Source organism: Musca autumnalis, unplaced genomic scaffold (assembly GCF_047663935.1).
Source record: "Musca autumnalis isolate F117 unplaced genomic scaffold, ASM4766393v1 scaffold_1, whole genome shotgun sequence".
In the NCBI taxonomy this organism is placed as follows: Eukaryota; Metazoa; Arthropoda; class Insecta; order Diptera; family Muscidae; genus Musca; species Musca autumnalis.
This window is the reverse complement of record NW_027411644.1, coordinates 251,320,094-251,343,632: the sequence shown is the minus strand read 5'-3', so window position 1 is coordinate 251,343,632 and position 23,539 is coordinate 251,320,094. Positions and strand designations below refer to the sequence as shown.

Here is a 23,539-nt window from a genome sequence, read left to right as displayed (position 1 = left end):
ACTTAAGCATGACACCGACGATTTGTTAAATTCCCATGTAATTGCCCATATGTACATATGTCTTCATTTATTTTATTTTTCCTATTCCGTTTCTAAAGTTCTAACTTTAAAGAAGACGAGCTTTCGTTTTCCTCATCAAAATTGTCTCTCAGTTCATTCGTCGCAGTCTTAACAAACGGTCGCTCTAAAAATCGCGCTCCTTTATTTTGTTTCGTGGGTGAAATATCATAAAAAGTTAAATGAAATATCATAAAAAATTTAATAATTCGCAGAAAATATAATTTGTTTTTCATTTGTATTGTGGTTTTTGTTGCGAAATTTGTTTAATTTGCCTAAATTGTTTAATTCTTTTCTTTAAACCGGTTGCGTTTGTGTGCGTGTTGTGTAAAGGCTCGACAAAACAAAAACAAACTTCAATGTTATGTGGTATGTGTTTAAGCTTTTCGATTTTGCGCGGGAAATCCTAGTATAAATAAGCTTTTTGTGTTCCGTCTCCGGTATTAAAAAAGAGAGAAAAAAGTCTCCAATTTAAAGGAAAATTTTAAAGAAAATTAATGGTAAAATGGCCTGTTTTATGTTAAATGTTTGATGTTTGTGTGTATGGAGTGCAGAAATGTATGTCTTAGATTTTTATAAATGTAAAAATAGTTTATTCTCTTATGTTCTACTTTTCTCATTGCAAAGTTTATCAACGATAACTAGCAGGTAAGTGAAATTTAAATAGAGCTTTTAGATTTAGTTCTAAGTTTATATGAAAACACCAAGACCTTGGTTTTCGAAATATTATTTCCTTGGTTTCTGAATTGAGTACAAATAACAAACTGGAAAACACAAAGCAGTTTGGTAGTTTTTTCGCAACCATTTGCTAATCGCAACATGCTGTTACAGTTTAAAAGATAAGGGTTTGTGTCAAAGATGTCCAAACATGTAAAATATGGAAACCAAAGATAGCATTTAAGGTCCGTTCTTACATGTTGTCTTTAAGCTCCATTTTTGTTATCTCTCACTTTAAGAAAAGTAAGGAATAAAGTTCGCAATACCAGTGATTTGTTATTACATCTTCCATTTAGACTAAATGTTCTATTTTGTAAAAATATGGCAATATCAAGCAAAACAAGTAAGAACGGCGTTAAGTTCGGCCGGGCCGAACTTGTTATACCCTACACCACGAGTTGTATTGAAGTAAAATGGAACAATTCGTTTCCTTTCGTTTATGAAGAAGACTAAATACCAAATTTCAAAATACCGAAATTCGTTAGGTACCGTTTATGGGGGCTATATCAAAACTTCGATCTATACCGTAAAAATTCTGGCGGAAATTTTTTAGACTAAAAGAAGACTAAATACCAAACATCCGATATTTCAGTAAAATAATGTGACTAAAACCTTCAAAATACCGAAAATCAAGAGGTACGCTTCTATGGGGGATATAGGACGACGTGATTTTCGATATTTTGAAGGTTGTGGCCACGAACCTTCAAAATACCGAAAATCGAGATGTACCGTTCTATAAGAGCAATATGAAGGCGTAGACCTATACATAAAAGTTTTAGATGAAAAGTTTTGTATCCCCAACAAAACCTAAATACCAAATTTTAGCCTTTTCGGTGGAATAATTAGGCCACAACCTTCAAAATATCGAAAATTGGGTTTTACCGTTCTATGGGAGCTACACGAATTCGTGGACCTATACCGAAAAATTTCATATGGAAAGTTTTATACCCCCAACGTAGACTTAATACCAAATTTTAGCCATTTTGGTGGATTATTGTGGCCTAAACCTTCAAAATACCCCGAAAATCGGGAGGTACCATACTATGGGGGCTATATGAATGCGTGGACCTATAACGACAAAATTCTGGGGGGACGTTTTATACACCCAACGAAGACCAAACTTCAGCTATTTCGGATGAATATTGTGGCCACAACCTTCAAAATACCGAAAATCGGGAGGCATAGTTCTATGGGGGCTATATGAAGGCGTGGACCTATACCGACAAAATTCTAGGGGATAGTTATATACCCCCAACGAAGACTTAGTACCAAATTGCAGCCATTTCGGTGTGATAATGAGACTAAAACCATCCAAATACCGAAAATCGGGTGGTTCCGTTCTGTGGGGGCTATACCAAAACGTGGACCGATGTTTGCAATACCAAACATCCTAGGAGTAATAGAAACTTCTATACCATATTACAAAGCTCTATTTTAAAAATTGCGAGTTGTATCTTGATTTCAACAGACGGACGGACAGACGGACATGGTTATATCGACTTAGAATTTCACCCTGATGAAGAATATACATACTCTCTAAGGTCTCCGATGGATATTTCGATGTGTTACAAACGGAATGACAAATTTTATTATACCCTCCATATTATGGTGGTATAAAAATCTGTATATGTACTTCAAAATTCACGCAAGGCTTAATTTTTTATGGCACAACATCCGTTTTTGGACAACCCTCATGACTTTCGTTTTTTAGCGAGTGTATACCACGATTGAATTTATTATCATAGTGCTATAGGATGGTCCTTTCAGTTTCAATTTATCATTGTGCTATAGGATGGTCCTTTATCGACATACAAAAAATTTATTTGATCGATGCACTATTGCCGTGATAAAGTCGAAAGTTGTGAAAAATTATCTGACGAAAATGTTCACAAGAAAATTTCGTTTTTTTTGGCAAATTGTTTTTCCACATCGCACAGTGCAAAATTTGGGAAGTTTAGTGGAACTTTAAGGGATTTTCAAAGTACATGCAATTAATTAAACTTTTATTGAATTCGTTAGCTAAGTACTCCACTGCAAATGGTCCATACTCAGTTTGCCGATTTACTCCACGAAACGACTAAAATATGCACTTAAAGTTGCACTTTTGTTTAATAATTATTTTTTTTTTGTAAGAAATGTATTTTTGATTGATATGCCATGATTTATTTTTCTTAATATTTTACAAAACAATTATGATATTTTACACTTTAAAACAATGCAAAAAACCCCTATTGTTTTCGTGCAATTTTAGTCGGAAAAAAGAGATTTTTTGTAGTTTTCAAAATTATAATTTTTTATTTTCCGTGGACATGCCAAAAGTGAGTTCCGTACATTCACGTGTTAAGATATATATAATCTGAAAGATTGGATTCTCCTCTGTTCGCTAATCTATAAAACTGCTGCGGTATCGCGCAGTCTTCGGAGATATTCAAGATTTTCTAAAAAGACTTTGGGAATTTCATTCAGTTGCATTTTTCAAAAGTGGAAGGTAAACGCGACAATGAACGCCATTGTTGACTGTGTTTTGAAGAAATGGACTCACTAATTCTAACAATGATAATTTCTGTAAAATTAAGAAACCTCTCGCAATTTTTCATAGTTTTGACCTCTAAATGTTGGTGATTTACATATAGTGCAACATTTTTAGATGCTGCGGTGCAAATACCAAAATACGTTAAAAATTGTAATGCAGTGTAGACCAGAACTTGATCTGAAAGACATTATTAACACAATTAATGGTACAGACCTGCTGAATGGACCAATAAATATTATAGATACAAATGAAAACAAAAAATATTGACATTTTACTCCTCAATAGATGTGTAGGGTTGTGGGGCTTCACCCAGAAGTGGACCTATGTTGACAGCTTATGTGTGAGGAGGTTTTTTATTCGCTAACATCTTAAAATTTACATTTGCATCAAAATCGGCTGCAATTTTTGTCTTTAACCTTCAAAATACCCAACATGAGGGAACCCGGGATGTGGGGGCTATTCCAAAACGCGAGCCTATATTGAAAATATGTTGAACATAAGTTTTCTATTCGCTAAAAACTCAATATACCAATTTGCATCAAAATCGATTGAAAAATGAATGTAAAACGTAAAAACAGCAGCCACCGTTAAATGAGCGCTACAGGAAACCGCGGGTCTATGTGGCCCAATTTGAGCACCACACTGTCCACTAATATAAGAAACATTTGTGCAAAATTTTAGGAATCTACACCTTTTCCTTTAAAAGTTATTAATAAAGTTCCGCTAAAGTGCTCATATTTTGCACTGTGCATCGCTTAAACGTGGTCGTACGTCAAACCGTACTGAGTACGTTTAGGCTAAAACGTGTCAAACTTTCAAATGGAAATGGCATCTGGCAACACTGCATGTTGCCTAGGCCGGAAACTTTTCTAGTTCCCCTCGTACTATGTCTTGCTTCATGGTACCTGTAATGCGGGCGTAATAATTTGAATTACACTCCATCACACTTCTTGTAAGGAAATAATGTCAGACTTATGGTAGCAGTCTGATATTATACAATATTTAGTGAGGAAATCTGCAGAAAAACATTTCTTATCTTCGAGCAGTTAATATGACACAGTTAATATTGCAGTTCTCTAAAAATATCATTGATTAAATGCATTAAATACATTGGAAAACTTTAATTTATTTCAAATTAAAAAAATATGTATATATACATTTTTATTTTCCATAATTTCCATTTCCATCATCATTGCGTATGAATAACGTCTTCTGTCCTATTTATTTGCCTGATTAAATTAGAATTGAAACAAAAATACAATTTTATATTATTTATGTTCTGTATTTTGTTTATAAATTTATACATACCCATCATCCAAGGAAACATTGCTTCGGGTTGAGGTTCAGGATCGGGTTTAGCTTGAGCAGAGCTAATGGCTAAAATCAAAGTAGCTGCGAGAATAACAACGTTGTAGAATTTCATTTTCTTTTTGATATTCGTTAATGTTCAGATGTGAATGTTGCTATCATGAACTTTGCATTGTATTTATAGCAAATGTTCAATACCGAAAATATTGATTTTATTGATTTTTCGATTGTTCACAAAAACATTTTTTTGGTTAAAAGCGTATAAAGTTCTTCTATTCAATAGAATAAAACAAATAACATTATACTCTGAAATACAAATGTCATTATTTGATTAAGTGTGCATTATTGCATTGTCTTCTTCAAGTTGTGGTTAATTTCCAATTCGACTATAGTCGGGACGTGCCCCACTATGTGATACCCCACACCACTACCCCTATGCATAAGCTTTTCCTGAAACACATTTCTATTAGGAAAATACTAAAGTTTTAACTGAACCAAAATAACTAATAATAATTGATTCTATTTTGACTTCTGCCGACAATCTACTTGGTACTGATTGAAAGTTTTGGTGGTCTTCTTGACTAGCATTTTACATGTTTTAAGTATGGTAACATGGGGCGGCTTCGCCAGTGCCGATTATCTCGCAAAATACAAGTACTAGAAAAAATCCGTTAAAAGCAAAATTGTGAGTTTAAAGAAGATCTATCATCTCCCAAAAGTTGGCAGTTGTGTCATAGGTATGATAGCGGACGCACGCTGTTTTGTGTTTTCAGGGTATTGGGAAAAAAATTATGGTAGGTATTTTTTGTGATATCTTCTTTACCTTTTGTGATATCAAAAACACATTTTATACCGTTAGAAGACAACTACTGAAGAATATAAATGCCAATAATTCGCATGAAAAACAGCAAATGCAAATGTCAATATATTAATATTATGAAATATATAAGGGGTGGGGCGCCTACGCCATGATAGCGGCGTGGTGGGTTAATGTTAGAAATTTGTCATGTTTAACTTAAATTCTTTATACCGTAGATATACCACACTATAATATGAAGTTAAAATCAAATATTATCCTTAACCGTATCTTGTTTTAGTTATATTATGATTTTTGTACCTAAATTCAAGGAACCTACTTCAATTAACAGCTAGAATCGGTTACTTTTTGTGAATTTTAAACTTATTTTTGATTATTCAATAGAAAACATGTTCCTTTTTTGCATAATGGTGATATTTAAGGAAGAAGTATGGTAAATTACTGTTTTAGAGTCCGTTGGAGAATGTTCAATATCGATGGCGAAGCTGCCCCATGGGTGGGGAGGCTTCTCCACTTTTTACACATTTTGTAAATGCTGAAAAATAATATTTTAAAAACAAAATTAGAACCATTTATATGTCAAAACTTATAGTCAAGATATGCTAATATTTGTACTAAAAATAATATTTGAAAAAACTTTAACGGTGTCGGTACGAGAACATTTTGAAAAAAACGTGGCGAAGGTGCCCCATGTTACCATACACCAAATAGAAGCAGAGGTATTTGTCATAAAAATTAAAAAATTAAATATTATTAATTTTTTAAATAAAATAATTAATTAATTTAGAGTTAAGCTTTACAATCGACATTTTTTTTTTGCAAGTGAAAAAGGAAAGCCGTAGACTCGAACCCACACAACCACCAAATTGTGTAACTGTATCGCTGTTGGTTTGGTTTTCAAGTTTTCTTAAATCTGATTGGTTGATTTTTAATTTTTTTTTTTTAAATGCAATAACTATACATTTTGTAACTATTTATTCTGGTAAAATGCAATATGTGGGTAATCTTGGCCGCATCTACATCCTCATATAAAAATATTCAGCAAAATATTGCAATTTACCCCAAAATATTGTGCAATTAAGTGAAAACATTTTCCTTAAGGGCGACACCTAGAAAAAACAAGCACATTACAATTTCTCTGTCTATACATTTATTAGTCTACGATTTGAATTTGCTGAAAATTTTTTGCCTCTTTTGGTGCAGCATACTCTCGGGCGCAGTTTAAATTTTAAAAGGAAACCAAAGTTGCTTTTAACTTATCTGACGCTTATTCTTAAAGCAAACATGTAAGAATAAACACCGGGTTATCTGTCCGATAATTACCAACATTTAATTACAGAAAGGATGTAATAATGGGCCTAAGACTTCCTCTCGAATCCCTTTGATTTTTGTTGTAACAACTTGCATTCCCTGCTCTCGTAAATTGGGTAAACAAACATTTTTTTCAGGCTCAAGTCCATACTTCCTGAGAAAATGGCCCGAAAGCTGTAAAAAATTCCTATGGCACCATGTGTAGTGGCTGGTGCACATTATATCTCTCGAACGGATCAGCCGTTTTGGTCCAAAATTTGTCTGTCGTAATATCATCACTTTAAGTTTGAGGAAGTTGATTTCTATACCTAGGCCAAGGTCATTCTTGTATAATCTGTTAATGTTTGCCTGCGCTCCAGCCAGGATGTTCGACATTCAGTATCAGTCGTTCGCATTTTACATTGTATACGGTCAGGTGCTTCGCCGTTCATTGTTGTCATCACCATATTTAACACCGATAGGAAGAGGGTGGATGTTACACATCCTTGTCTTAAGGTAGAAACACAATGAAATGCGCCGCTTTTTCACGCTCAGTTTCATGTAAAAGACCAAGTACTATCTAATTCAAATAAATTAGGCAGCATTTGAATTAGGTAGTACTTGGCCTTTAATCTTTTACATGAAACTGATCGTGAAAAAAGTGGCGCATTTCATTGTGTTTACACCTTTACTCCGTTGTTTATGTAAAAGTTTTCAATGTCAATACTTTTGAACCGCACTTTACATGGTGCATTGTGGTGAAGCAATTGAATAATTTTTTTTGGGGGATTCCAATATTGTACAAACATTTCCATATCGCGTCTCTGGGATTGTTGTCGAAAGCGCGTTTAAAGTCCACAAATATTAGAAACAGATATTATACCACAACTATGTGGAGAGGGTATTATAAGTTGGTTTTGGCCCAAAAGTTTGTAACACATCGAAGTAATGGTCGTAGACCTATACCTTTATATACCAAAATGGATGTCTCGACGAGTCGATCTGGCAATGTGTTTCCGTCTGTCTGTCAATCTAAACCTTGTAATCACGCTACGGGTCGTCATTTTGATCTGATCGTCACCGGGGTAAGAAGCCTATTGATATTGGTGATGGTCGGATAATAATTAGTAGAGTTGTGTAGTTCCGGAACGAACTAGTTTCAAGGAACTATTCCGGACAAGGAACTATTGAAACTATATCCAGCTTTTGCGTTTATATAGTTCCTTTAGTTCTTATTCGTTATTCTCAATCCTTCAATTTAACGCTTAGGTCGATATTTTTGTCGTTGCTATTTATTCGCTGCAATGCACGATGGGGCCAATGACAGGTTTTTGAGGCAACAAATCACTGGGGCAAGCTAGACCTTCCAAATTTTGTACAGATGTTTATAATGGGCTTAAAAACTAATATGCCAAATTTGGTTCATATCGGTTCATATATACATATAGCTCCCGTATATATATTCGCCCGATTTCAAGCAATTGATGAACCAAACACGCAAATTCTGTCCAATTTTTATGCGATTTGGAAAATACCACAGAATTAGGACTACAAACAAATTTGCCAAGTTATATTGACATCGGTTCAGATTTTAATATTGCTCCCATATATATTTTCGCTCGATTTTAGGTACTTGGGCACCAATCCCGCTATGTATGTCCAATCTTGATGAAATTTGAAATGTGTGACGGATTTTGGTCTAGAAACATTTTTGGCAAATCATAATGAAATCGGTTCAGAATTGGATATAGCTCCCATATATATGTTCGCCCGATTTCAGGCAAATGATTGAACAAGCATGCAAATTCCATCAAATTACAATAAAATGTGGAAAATGTTACGGAATTCGGACTACAAATAAGTTTGTCAAGTTATATTGAAATCGGTTCAGATATAGAAATAGCTCCCTTATATACATATGTTCAAATTTCATGGTTTTGTCTGTGGTCTGTTATAAGTTAATAAAAAGGTTTCCAAATTTAGCAAAAATCGGCTAAGATTCCGCCACAAAAGCCAAGTTTGCCTGCGATATCTTTGAAATTATATATTAGTATATATATATATATTATTATATACGTCTATTAAATTTTTCCGAAATCCAATTGATAAAATTAATGGGTTTCCGATTATTCTCCAACCAAAACATAAAAAGTCCATATTTTTAAGTATTACGACATCTGAAATCAGATTTTTATGAAAAGGCGCAGCTAGGCGCAGCTAATTTTTTCACAAAATGATAGTACACATTAATACCTTTCACCACATATATATAATATCCTAGATCTACCTAGATCTCAAAAGTTATACTCCAGAGAACACATGGATAACAAAGCAAAATACTCCAAAAAAGACATAACATCTTAACTCAAAAATACATTTACCACACATAACATTTTTGTTATTTGTTAACACTATCTTAATTTACAAACCCATTGAAGAGCTTTCCATGTTTAAAAAATATAAAAATGTTGAAATGTTCTTTTTGGCGCCTAAAATGCTTTCACTACTTATTTATAATGAATGTCCGAAAATTATGCATAAGAAAATATGTCACCATTGCCAGATCAGTATGTCGCAATGTGATGTTACCAGATTGATTGATTTTTTATTTTTAGTTATTCAGAGTGTTGGCAATCGAAATCCGTTACTATTTTTTTCAAATTGTTCACTTCAAAAATTGACTTTTTGCCTCGAAAACCTGCTATTGGCCCCATCGTGCAATGTATTTATTTTTATGTCAATTCATCCACCAAACCATGAAAACATAACTATTTGGAACGAAAGAAACAAAAAGAGCGATGAAAGAGAGAGAGATTAGGTGAACTATTTCGGTCTCGGAACTATTTGGAACGAAAAGAACGACGAAAGAGAAAAATTCTTGAACTACGTCGGTCTCGGAACTATGGAACTATACTAAGGAACTAGTTCCTTTTGGGAAAATGAACTAGAAAGATCGATCCGCTCCGAACTCTGGGCAAAAAACTTATTTGGAGAAAAATCATTGTTAATGGGTATACCAAAGGCAAAACCTAAAAATGAAAGTAAAAAATATCACATTTCTAACGATGTAAAGTGGGTTGACACCTACGACAACGTGACATTTTTTCATTTTTTTGTAATCACGCTATATAGGTCGCAATTTTGATCGGATCGTCACGAAATTTTGGAAGTTAATGTGTGTCTCAGATAGGAAAAAGTCTATTAAGTTGGCTGATGGTGGGATAATATTCATGGGTCGGAATGGGCAAAAAACATATGTGGAGAAAATTAAACAATTTTTTTTCTTATGCGAATATATCCGCTTCTAGTAGAAGTATTTCAAAAGGAGTAGAAAAAGATCTCCTTTACATTGATTCAATGTAGATTGGTAGGTGGTAAAACAAGGGAGATATCGCAAAAGTCGGAAATGCATCCCACACATTCTTTTGTAATCACGCTACAGATCGGAATTTTAATCGGATAATCACGAAATTTTGAGCGTTGATTGGGGTCTTACAGAAAATTATGTTTTGTGATTTTTGTGACGCTCAAATAATATGCAGGGGTCGGAATTGGTAAAATTGTGGAGAATATTCAACGATTTATTCTTATGTGAATATCTCCGCTTATATAAGTGTATTTTAAAAGGAATGGAAGAAGGTGGTCAAATACCAGAGATATCACAAAAGTCGGTAATTCATTCCAATTTTCCATTTTATAATCAAGCTACTGGTAGCACTTTTAATCGGATCGTCACGAACTTTTGGTGGATTATGGGGGACCACCATATTGAGTCAATCCCACGGCAGCGGGTTCTTTCGTACCGGATTGACCCGGAACCACACGACATCAGCTGCCACCTCAGTATACATGTGTTTGTATTTGTTTCGTTTTTCTATGTTAGGAGCAGCATATCCCGGAATGCCTGCTCCGAGTTCTTTTGGTCCGTGTCGGGACGGAGGAAATCGCAGGACCAATTTATTTGTGCTCAGTTTGTCACATTAGCATTTTCACCAATATCCAACCTTCGGTAAGATGCAATAGATGTCAGGAGTGGGTGCAACTAAGAGGTTGCTCTGGACTTGTCCACGTGAGGAACTACGACAGGACTATGTTGGTGCATGCTGCGTGAATACGGTCCCCAGTGAGTCGTCATCGTATTTCGAAACTCACTCGTCGTCTGATAATGAAACTCCCCCGCAGTCCCCTCGACAGCAACCGCACTCGCAGAATTTAACAGCAGCCGTTGTTGTCCCAATCCCAGAAAATACATCCTTTTGCAATCGAGAAAATAGTAGATTTCATGAGTCGGAAGAACATCATGGTCGCGGCGCTGCAAAAACCAAGCCCAACAACAACTGTAGCTTATATGGAATGTATGTGGGTAGCAGTCAGGTGTGAAACTGCCGAGATAGAGTTGCTGAACGTTTACATCCCGCCGAGAAATATGTCAGATTACGAGCCTAACATTAGTCCGCTTTTGGAAGCTCATAATCGTCTGGTCCTGGAGTGCTTTAATGCGCATCATGAGATGTGGCATTCGGCCCTCGGAAACGACCAGAGAGGTGCAGCGCTGGCTGAGCAGATTGACAGCACTACGTTTTGTACGGTCAATGAGGACGCCCCTACCAGAATTAGAGGAGAGTGTCACAGCTCGCAAGACATAACTGGTCTGACAAATGACGTTACCTGGCAATCCGTCCTTTCCCTTGGATAAGACCATCTCCCCGTAATTGTCTCCATTAGCAGACCACCCGATTTCATTACCTCTGAACGCCGCACATTCGCACATTCGTCTATTATAAGAAAGCTGATTGGCCGCGTTTCAGAGAGTTCACCAATCACCGCTTCAGAGAACTGCCCAATCCTTCTGATGGTCGGGTAGCGGAAAGGACGTTCCGGGACATCATCACTGCTGCAGCCGCTCGTCATATCCCTGCTGGTCGAATACCCGAAGTAAGACCAAATTTCCCAGCAGAGGCGACGGGATTAGCAAACGAGCGTGATGAGCTTCGTCGTATCAACCCCAATGACCCCAGAGTCAGGGAGCTGACACTGGAAGTTAACAGGCTGGTCGGCGAGCATAAGCGAACAAATGGTTAAATCATCTGAAGAGCTGCAACATTGGAGCCGGTATAGGTGAATTGTGGGCAACGATTAAGTCACTCTCGAACCCTGGAAGAAGGGAAGATAGGACCTCAGTCACGTTTGGCGGCGTTACGTTGACTGACCCGAAGAGGTGCGCAAGTAAATTCAATCGACAGTTTGTCGAGCATCCCGAGAGTGACAGGGCGAAGAGAAGAGTATTACGTCGCATCAGATCTCTTCCTGCCGAGGATGAACCACCACAATTTACAATGGATGATGTTGCCAATGCCATCAGGAACGCTAAATCATCCAAAGCGTTGGGCCCTGATGGAATCTCCATGGTAATGTTGAAGCAGCTGGATGAGCCGGGAGTCGAGTATCTCACCAAAGTCTTCAACTTGTCGCTAGCCACCCTCGTTGTTCCCGAAGTCTGGAAAATGGGCAGGGTGGTCCCACTACGGAAGCCAGGCAAGGATGCCAGCAAAAGTGAATCGTACAGACCGATTTCGCTTTTGTCGCCAGTAGCAAAGACACTTGGGGCCTTGATCCTCCCCAGTATCAGAAATAGCTATCAAGTTGCCGATCATCAACATGGATTCCGTAAGCAGCACAGCACGACAACAGCGCTGCACGCCTTTACCACATATATCTGTAAAGGACTCAACCAGAGACGGCAGTGCGATAGAACAGTGATGGTGGCTCTTGACTTATCAAAAGCCTTTGATACACTCCACGCTGTTTGAGGACATTGAGCAGACAACCCTCCGGCCAAGCTTGAAACGTTGGATAGTCAACTATATGTGTGGACGCCAGTCGTACGTGGAATTCAGGAATAAGAAGTCCAAACCCCGCAGAGTGAAACAGGGAGTTCCCCAAGGTGGGGTGATATCTCCGGAACTGTTTAACCTCTACCTCTCCTGTATTCCACCCCCTCCAGACGGCATTGATATCGTGACGTATGCGGATAATTGCACGATCTCGGCGTCGGGTACCTATTCTGATGACATCTGTGAGAGACTGAACAACTATTTAACTGATCTTACCACCTTTTTCCATTCGAGGAATATGCAGATTTCCCCCACAAAATCTGCAGCCACTCTGTTCATGTAGAGTGGGGCTTGCCAGCATTGTACCTCTTCCCCAATTTACTTCCGTTCATTCCTACAATCGTTTCACCCTGAAATCCTGTTTAATTGGTTGTTCGATTTAAATCTCCAACGCCATCTTGTGGCAGAATTCGTCAGCTAAACTTGCTGCCTATCAGCGAGTTGTTAGTTGCACTACTTTCATTAGTCATTTCTGCTTCCGATAAAGTTGCATTTACTCGTTATAGCCATGTTTGATGGATGCAAAAATCCATTGTCTCTACCATTTTGTCGACGTCAGTTACCACAGCAAGTTGTCATCACATAATAATCTTTAAAACAGATTTAAATTTTTCTGTATTTCCACCGACATACAAGTTCTTCTTTTATTTGTTCTACAAAGCAAATTCTAAAATTTGGTTTGTTTTTTTAATAAAAGTCGGTAAGTTTGCTTCAAGTATACCTTTCCATATCTTAAATGATCTAATTTGCATGAGGTCTACAGATTCTAAGGATTGGCTAAACTTTTTATTTCACGGCCAATAGTATTCCCTAAAAGTGTTGATCATCATCAAGCTTTTCACAAAACCTATGATCTAGCTGACGAACACACAATTTCTTTTGTATGGTGCCAATTCGGAAAAAACGGTAATGCCATTATCTGATATCAATTTGTTCTCAATTTAATTGAGAGTTGTTTCTTTTATCTATTTAATTCCACAGATTTGGCACCAAGTGAATTCATACACAGCCAAACATATCATAAACGAATACTGGTTGTGTCGACGATCAGCATATTTGGGTTTTGCTTCAACTGTGCCAAACATCCACGTTTATTTCTAATCCGTGTTTTGTGCTGTGCGTAAGAAGGAAGAATTGTTCAGCCACGCGCATTTTCATATCACATCACTTGTTTTACTATCCTCAGCAAGTTTCAATAAAATTCATCTTAAAGTGCTTTAAACCATGAAAAGTGAACCAAGGAATGATAAAAGCTAATATATAAATTGCGGAATTAAGATCCAACATAAAGTGAAGTAATAAGTTCTCAACCAGTGCAGAATACGCCAAACTGCCCGTCAAGGCCGCAGTTCAAACCCGTTGCCGAAGCAGCTGGATAATTAATTTTAAAGCCATAGTGAAACGCATTAAGTATAACATAAGTTCAAATAATTTATAGTGAGGCGTGTGTCGTGTTTTGGCAAAAGAATTTTGACTACGAATCAATCCTTAATAATCTGTGAATACAAAAATAACCTAATATTTGGCCAATGAATGTTTCAAAAAAACACAAAATATTTGATTTTGTGTTGAATGACTAATCCAAGGCAAAACAGTCTATTTTTCATTTGAAGTTGATAGAGTTTAAAATTCTTGTGCCTTTACCCGGAACACTGTTGATTTAGTCTCACAAAAAAGTCACATTTTTTCCATTCTTGCCTTTACATCAGATCTATTGAATTAGGTAAACACACAACTCAACATACATCTGCCTTTACATACATATGTTCATATATTTATGACATACAAACATCCAAATCGATGTTGTAATAAAAATAGTGGGTTGTGTGCTTAGCTAATTCTTCTATCATTGCTAAGCCATAGACTAATTAATCGTATAGACAGAGAAAATTGTAGTGTGCTTGTTTGTTGTAGATGGCGCCCTTCCATTCAATATGCTCTCGATATCCTGAAGTTGTCACTCAAATATGTCGTGTAGTAGCTCCATAGACAAAATAATCTATAGATAGAGAATTTTAATGTGTTTATTTTTTATAGATGTTGCCCTTCCACTCAATATGTTCTCGATATGCTATGGTTTTCACTCAAATATGTCGTGTAGTAGCTCAATGTTAAAAAAATTACCACTAACGCCATCTAAGTATTACAGAGCATACTAAGTAACATGCTGAGAACAATTCTTCGTCTACACCTTCATTAGTCTATGTGCTAAGCGAGTTAAGTGATAAGCGTGTTGCAAAGCTCGGAATCATTTGTTTAGCAACATTGTTGATGAGAACAAGAGAGAACAAACAGTTAAGGTTACTCATTTAAAGTATTCTCTGCCCAAATTGTCTACAGCTGTTCACACCGAAAGGCCTTTCAACGTGGGAGCGAGCGGATCATGCATGTGTAAGAGTGAGTAAACATAATATATTATCTCTTACTTTAAAAATTTTTCAGTACTTATTCTCCTATTATGGGCACTCTTTTGAAAAATTACGAACGTTGTTTCTATCCATATTCTCCATCAGCATTGTTGCTGTATACATTTCATACTTCAGAATAATACATTCCTAGATATTTTATTTAAGTAAGATACATTAAGGTGGGTCTCCATTAACGCCACATAATTTGTTCAAAATCAAATTAATTCATTGTTTACTAAAACTTAAGTTAAGATTTTCTTTTGATTTTTTTCCTATTGAATTTGTCTACTCCCGATGGATATAAGCACATTAACATATTTATATAATAAGTCATACCGATCCATCCAAATATTTACCGTACGCATCTATGGCGAATATTTACTATGAATTTTAGTTATAATGATTCACAAAGTATGTCCAGGATTATATTGAATAAAATCAGAATGTATAGCATGTTGTAAATAACTTTATGTTTGATTCCATGGCCTGAATAGGTAAGGTTGTTATTTTGAAGTCTGGGATCGCAGACAATTTTTGTTAATTTCTCAAATGGATTATACAGACTGCGATCAGGTTGGGTGGGCACTTTTCGGACACGAAATATCTAGTCGTCCGGTAGCCATCACTGATTCCCTCTCCTCATACCTTTACTATCAAATTTCTTAATCGTAGAGCACGTAACATAAAATAATTATAAGTAGCAGAAGGACAGGCATGAAAGCTGTGAACCTACCCCTTCGCCACGAGCAAGGCAGCCGGAACCAGACGTGCTCTTGCTTTCAGTGTATGCCTGTAAATCCATCTCCTTCCAGTTTTGATAGTTATACGCTACAATCACCACATGGACAGCGCAGTTTGGACGTGAGTTGAATGTCGTGGTCGGCGGTAGCAGAATTCCGACCACAAACTTCCCTAAAATTTTAGGGGTCACATTCGACACTACATTCACGTCGTGCGCACACGCCACAGCTATCTGCGACAAGTTGAAAAGTAGGAACAAGGTCCTCAAGTCCCTGGCCGGCAGCACTTGGGGTGCAGATAATGAAACCTTGTTGACCACATATAACGCGATAGGTCGGTCTGTGGTAAGCTATGCGGCTCCAGTCTGGTCCCCGAGATTGTGTGATTCGAACTGGAAAAAGATTCAAACTTGCCAGAATGCCGCCCTGAGAACAGCAACAGGGTGCCTCCTCAAATCTTCAGTGGACCATCTACATGAGGAGGCAAAAATTCTTCCTGTAAAGCAACACAATGAGATGCTTTCGTTGCAGTACCTGCTTGGATGTTATCGTGTGAGCCATCCCAATCACCATCTTGTGGGTAGGCCCGGCCCATTCAGGGAGATCAGGAAGGATATCCATGCTCTAGAGGGAGAGGTCCAACGATACAGGAGAGAACCCCTAGATCAACAAGCATATCAAGCAGGATTGAATAGCATTCACACGGACGCAGTTGCCAAGGCCTTAAGCAATTATAGTGTGAATAAAGTACTCGGAGTACATCCTCCATCTATCGCAGCTGAGGAGCGTCAGCTGCCACGACAAACTAGAGTAGTAGTACGCTCGGGATATTGCAGTCGCCTAAATTCTTATTGGGCGGAAATCGATCGCGCCGTGCAAGACATCTGCCCAGTATGCGGCATGGGCCCGCACGACACACAACACCTTTTTAACTGCCCCGCCAAACCTACCCATCTAACTCCAGTGGATCTGTGGCTACATCCCATCGAAGCAGCCACTTTTCTGGAACTGGAGATAGACCCAGAGCCAGATTGAACAGAGGAACGAACAAATAAACATAACAAAAACACTGTTACAACAACAACAACAATTCATTGTTAACAATGTTTCTAAAAACTATTTTCAAAGAAAATGGCAAAACTTTTTTTCTTTGTCCTGATTTTCTTCCTCTATCAGGGCAATGCCGTTAAAGGCTAGTATAATATGGGGCAAGCCTGGTTGATACAGGACTTTCCATATATCATTAAATTGTTTGTTAGTACTCTAGAAATAACCGTTAATGATTTTTTACAGTGATGTGTTGGGAAAAACCTTCAAAAATTAGAAATTTCTCATGCCAAAATTACGTCAGGAACATAATTTTTTCTATCGCAATTAATGGCAAAACTACTGAAAACGATAGGGATTCCACCATTATGATTGCTAAAAAACAAAAAATTTGGAAATTGTTAATCGATTATTGTGGTGCATCATTTTTAATGCTCAATTTAAAAATGCCCATTTTTTGATTTTCGGTAAAATTTTAGTATAACGGTACAGTACCGTACGGAATACTTTTGCATGCCATCTTAAAGACAACTTTCCAGCCTACAAAATTGTTTTTTGAATTGTTAAAAAATCTCCACTCGTTTCCAAGTTATCAACGTTTACATTTCTTATTTCAGGTTGCATCATTTTCAGTGACAGTCACTGTATGTCTTCAGTTATTTAATTCGATTTCCTATTCCGTTTTAAAACGATTTCCTCTCCAGTCATCATTTTCTCACAAAGTTCTATCTTTAAAGAAGACGAGCTTTCGTTTTCCTCATCAAAATTGTCTCTCCCTGAACTCAGTTCATTCGTCGAAGTCTTAACAAACGGTCGCTCTAAAAATCGCGCTCCTTTATTTTGTTTCGTGGGTGAAATATCATAAAAAGTTAAAAGAAAATTTAATAATTCGCAGAAACAAGTAAATGGAGTGGACCTATTGAGACCATATTGGAACCTCATGTATGTCTGGTAGAAAATTCACGATACTTACTTTAAGAGTTATCGTTAGCACAATTTTTCCGAACATTTTCGAACTTATGTGGGGGAGGTACCGGAAGGAGTGGACCGATATAACCCATCTTCGCACTTAAACTAAGTTTGGACAAAATATTACGAAAGCCAAAATTTGAACCGAATCGGTTCATCCGTTCGAGAGTTATCGTGCGCTCCAGCCAGCAGGACAGACAGACAGACGGACGGACATGGCTAGATCGACTCCAAATGGTCTGAAACACATTTCGTCCAAACATACTTGGGGTCTAAAACCATTATTTCGATGAGGCACATTTTCATCGTATCAAAGTGTATATACCCTTCTCAGCCTAAAGGCTGAGGGTATAAATATAATTTGTTTTTCATTTGTATTGTGCTTTTTGTTGCGAAATTTGTTTAATTTGTCTAAATAGTTTAATTCTTTTCTTTAAACCGGTTGCGTTTGTGTGCGTGTTGTGTAAACACAGCTAACAATTTTTTCCGAGGGCTCTGATATCAGATTTTTTCTGAGATTTTCTGAATTTTTTTTAGAAATGTGCCCGATTTCTCTAATATTTTCCTAGAAATTGGACCGATTTTCTATAAGTTTATTTTAAGAATCTCTGCACATTTTCTAAAGAATCTTAAGAATCGTCATTCAGAATTCGTTCCGATTTCTAATGGATTTTCTAAGGGAATTTTTTTTTTCGGTTGACGTCGAAGAACAAAATTACTGGTCATAAAATTCCCATATACAAATTTACAATTTTTTTTTTAATATAAATGCAACATATAATAAATCAAACTCGTGTTGATAGCTTCGACATACTTCTGCACATTGTTCTAATGTTAATTATAAAATGATAACAACAGGCAAAATCATTAGAAAGTTTGAAATTATAATCTTCCAGAAATAGTACATTAAAAGAAAATTGTCTCTGAGTGGGGGTTGTTCAGTACAGTACACGTGTTGTGTCAATATCAAAGGCGTCAGCTTCAGAATTGTTTCCGATTTTTTTTCAGAAAATCTGAACTTTTCTCCGAATTTTTCCAGAATTTCCTTCCGAATTCGGACGGATTTTCTTAAAAAAATCTAAATTTTTCATCGAATTTTCCAGAATTTTCTTCCGAATTCGGACCGAATTCTGTCAGAAAATCTAAATTTTTCTCCGAATTTTCCAAGAATTTACTTCCGAATACGGACCGAATTCGTCGCGAAACTCTAATATTTTTTAAGAATTTCCTTAGAAAATTCTTTCCGAATTCGGTGACCACGTCCATACAATTTTCGTACCGAATTCGGTACGAATTCGGCATCAGAATCGGATATTTTTTCAAAAATTCTGTCCGAATTCGATACGAATTCGGAGAAAAATGTTAGCTGGAAGGCTCGCCAAAACAAAAACAAACTTCAATGTTATGTGGTATGTGATTAAGCTTTTCGATTTTGCGCGGGAAATCCTAGTATAAATAAGCTTTTTGTGTTCCGTTTCCGGTATTAAAAAAGAGAGAAAAAAGTCTCCAATGTAAAGGAAATATAAAAGAAAATAAATGTTAAAATGGCCTGTTTTATGTTAAGTGTTTGTGTGTGAGGAGTGCAGAAATTTATGTCATACTTTTTCTATAAATAGTTTATCCTCTTATGTTCTACTTTTCTCATTGCAAAGTTTATCAACGATAACTTACAGGTAAGTGAAATTTAGATAGAGCTTTTAGATTTAGATCTAAGTTTCTATGAAAACACCAAGACCTTGGTTTTCGAAATATTATTTCCTTGGTTTCTGAATTGAGTACAAATAACAAACTGGAAAACACAAAGCAGTTTGGTAGTTTTTTCGCAACCATTTGCTAATCGCAACATGCTGTTACAGTTTAAAAGATAAGGGTTTGTGTCAAAGATGTCCAAACATGTAAAATATGGAAACCAAAGATAGCATTTAAGGTCCGTTCTTACATGTTGTCTTTAAGCTCCATTTTTGTTATCTCTCACTTTAAGAAAAGTAAGGAATAAAGTTCGCAATACCAGTGATTTGTTATTACATCTTCCATTTAGACTAAATGTTCTATTTTGTAAAAATATGGCAATATCAAGCAAAACAAGTAAGAACGGCGTTAAGTTCGGCCGGGCCGAACTTGTTATACCCTACACCACGAGTTGTATTGAAGTAAAATGGAACAATTCGTTTCCTTTCGTTTATGAAGAAGACTAAATACCAAATTTCAAAATACCGAAATTCGTTAGGTACCGTTTATGGGGGCTATATCAAAACTTCGATCTATACCGTAAAAATTCTGGCGGAAATTTTTTAGACTAAAAGAAGACTAAATACCAAACATCCGATATTTCAGTAAAATAATGTGACTAAAACCTTCAAAATACCGAAAATCAAGAGGTACGCTTCTATGGGGGATATAGGAAGACGTGATTTTCGATATTTTGAAGGTTGTGGCCACAAACCTTCAAAATACCGAAAATCGAGATGTACCGTTCTATATGAGCAATATGAGCGTAGACCTATACCTAAAAATTTTAGATGAAAAGTTTTGTATCCCCAACAAAAACTAAATACCAAATTTTAGCCTTTTCGGTGGAATATTTAGGCCACAAACTTCAAAATATCGAAAATTGGGTTTTACCGTTCTATGGGAGCTACACGAAATCGTGGACCTATACCGAAAAATTTCATATGGAAAGTTTTATACCCCCAACATAGACTTAATACCAAATTTTAGCCATTTTGGTGGATTATTGTGGCCTAAACCTTCAAAATACCCCGAAAATCGGGAGGTACCATACTATGGGGGCTATATGAATGCGTGGACCTATAACGACAAAATTCTGGGGGAATGTTTTATACACCCAAGGAAGACCAAACTTCAGATATTTCGGATGAATATTGTGGCCACAACCTTCAAAATACCGTAAATCGGGAGGTATAGTTCTATGGGGGCTATATGAAGGCGTGGACCTATAGTTATATACCCCCAACGAAGACTTAGTACCAAATTGCAGCCATTTCGGTGTGATAATGAGACTAAAACCATCCAAATACCGAAAATCGGGTGGTTCCGTTCTGTGGGGGCTATATCAAAACGTTGACCGATATAGCCCATTTGCAATACCAAACATCCTAGGAGTAGTAGAAACTTCTATACCAAATTACAAAGCTCTATTTTAAAAATTGCGAGCTGTATCTTGATTTCAACAGACGGACGGACATGGTTATATCGACTTAGAATTTCACCCTGATGAAGAATATACACACTCTATAAGGTCTTCGATGGATATTTCGATGTGTTACAAACGGAATGACAAATTTAATTATACCCTCCATATTATGGTGGTATAAAAACCTGTATACTTCAAGATTCACGCAAGGCTTAATTTTTTATGGCACAACATCCGTTTTTGGACAACCCTCATGACTTTCGTTTTTTAGCGAGTGTATACCACGATTGAATTTATTATCATAGTGCTATAGGATGGTCCTTTCAGTTTCAGTTTATCATAGTGCTATAGGATGGTCCTTTATCGACATACAAAAAATGTATTTGATCGATGCACTCTTGCCGTGATAAAGTCGAAAGTTGTGAAAAATTATCGGACGAAAATGTTCACAAGAAAATTTCGTTTTTTTGGCAAATTGTTTTTCCACATCGCACAGTGCAAAATTTTGGAAGTTTAGTGGAACTTTAAGGGATTTTCAAAGTACATGAAATTAATTAAACTTTTATTGAATTCGTTAGCTAAGTACTCCACTGCAAATGGTCCATACTCAGTTTGCCGATTTACTCCACGAAACGACTAAAATATGCACTTAAAGTTGCACTTTTGTTTAATAATTATTTTTTTTTTGTAAGAAATGTATTTTTGATTGATATGCCATGATTTATTTTTCTTAATATTTTACAAAACAATTATGATATTTTACACTTTAAAACAATGCAAAAAACCCCTATTGTTTTCGTGCAATTTTAGTCGGAAAAAAGAGATTTTTTGTAGTTTTCAAAATTATAATTTTTTATTTTCCGTGGACATGCCAAAAGTGAGTTCCGTACATTCACGTGTTAAGATATATATAATCTGAAAGATTGGATTCTCCTCTGTTCGCTAATCTATAAAACTGCTGCGGTATCGCGCAGTCTTCGGAGATATTCAAGATTTTCTAAAAAGACTTTGGGAATTTCATTCAGTTGCATTTTTCAAAAGTGGAAGGTAAACGCGACAATGAACGCCATTGTTGACTGTGTTTTGAAGAAATGGACTCACTAATTCTAACAATGATAATTTCTGTAAAATTAAGAAACCTCTCGCAATTTTTCATAGTTTTGACCTCTAAATGTTGGTGATTTACATATAGTGCAACATTTTTAGATGCTGCGGTGCAAATACCAAAATACGTTAAAAATTGTAATGCAGTGTAGACCAGAACTTGATCTGAAAGACATTATTAACACAATTAATGGTACAGACCTGCTGAATGGACCAATAAATATTATAGATACAAATGAAAACAAAAAATATTGACATTTTACTCCTCAATAGATGTGTAGGGTTGTGGGGCTTCACCCAGAAGTGGACCTATGTTGACAGCTTATGTGTGAGGAGGTTTTTTATTCGCTAACATCTTAAAATTTACATTTGCATCAAAATCGGCTGCAATTTTTGTCTTTAACCTTTAAAATACCCAATATGAGGAAACCCGGCATGTGGGGGCTATTCCAAAACGCGAGCCTATATTGAAAATATGCTGAACATAAGTTTTCTATTCGCTAAAAACTCAATATACCAATTTGCATCAAAATCGATTGAAAAATGAATGTAAAACGTAAAAACAGCAGCCACTGTTAAATGGGCGCTACAGGAAACCGCGGGTCTATGTGGCCCAATTTGAGCACCACACTGTCCACTAATATAAGAAACATTTGTGCAAAATTTTAGGAATCTACACCTTTTCCTTTAAACGTTATTAGTAAAGTTCCGCTAAAGTGCTCATATTTTGCACTGTGCATCGCTTAAACGTGGTCGTACGTCAAACCGTACTGAGTACGTTTAGGCTAAAACGTGTCAAACTTTCAAATGGAAATGGCATCTGGCAACACTGCATGTTGCCTAGGCCGGAAACTTTTCTAGTTCCCCTCGTGTTATGTCTTGCTTCATGGTACCCGTAATGCGTGCGTAATAATTTGAATTACACTCCATCACACTTCTTGTAAGGAAATAATGTCAGACTTATGGTAGCAGTCTAATATTATAAAATATTTAGTGAGGAAATCTGCAGAAAAACATTTCTTATCTTCGAGCAGTTAATATGACACAGTTAATATTGCAGTTCTCTAAAAATATCATTGATTAAATGCATTAAATACATTTGAAAACTTTAATTTATTTCAAATTAAAAAAAATATGTATATATACATTTTTATTTTCCATAATTTCCATTTCCATCATCATTGCGTATGAATAACGTCTTCTGTCCTATTTATTTGCCTGATTAAATTAGAATTGAAACAAAAATACAATTTTATATTATTTATGTTCTGTATTTTGTTTATAAATTTATACATACCCATCATCCAAGGAAACATGGCTTCGGGTTGAGGTTCCGGATCGGGTTTAGCTTGAGCAGAGCTAATGGCTAAAATCAAAGTAGCTGCGAGAATAACAACGTTGTAGAATTTCATTTTCTTTTTGATATTCGTTAATGTTCAGATGTGAATGTTGCTATCATGAACTTTGCATTGTATTTATAGTAAATGTTCAATACCGAAAA

At 36.2% G+C, this 23,539-nt stretch overlaps 1 protein-coding gene across 2 annotated transcripts in view; it reads left to right on the top strand.

Moving 5' to 3' along the window:
• Positions 1-591: 591 nt before the first annotated feature.
• Positions 592-23,539, top strand: part of LOC141391186 (uncharacterized) — a 249,377-nt gene continuing 226,429 nt past the window's right edge. For both annotated transcript variants that reach the window (XM_073964096.1, XM_073964097.1), the window contains exon 1: positions 592-705. The gene's annotated coding sequence lies outside the window, so the exon portion shown is untranslated. The remainder of the gene's footprint in view (positions 706-23,539) is intronic.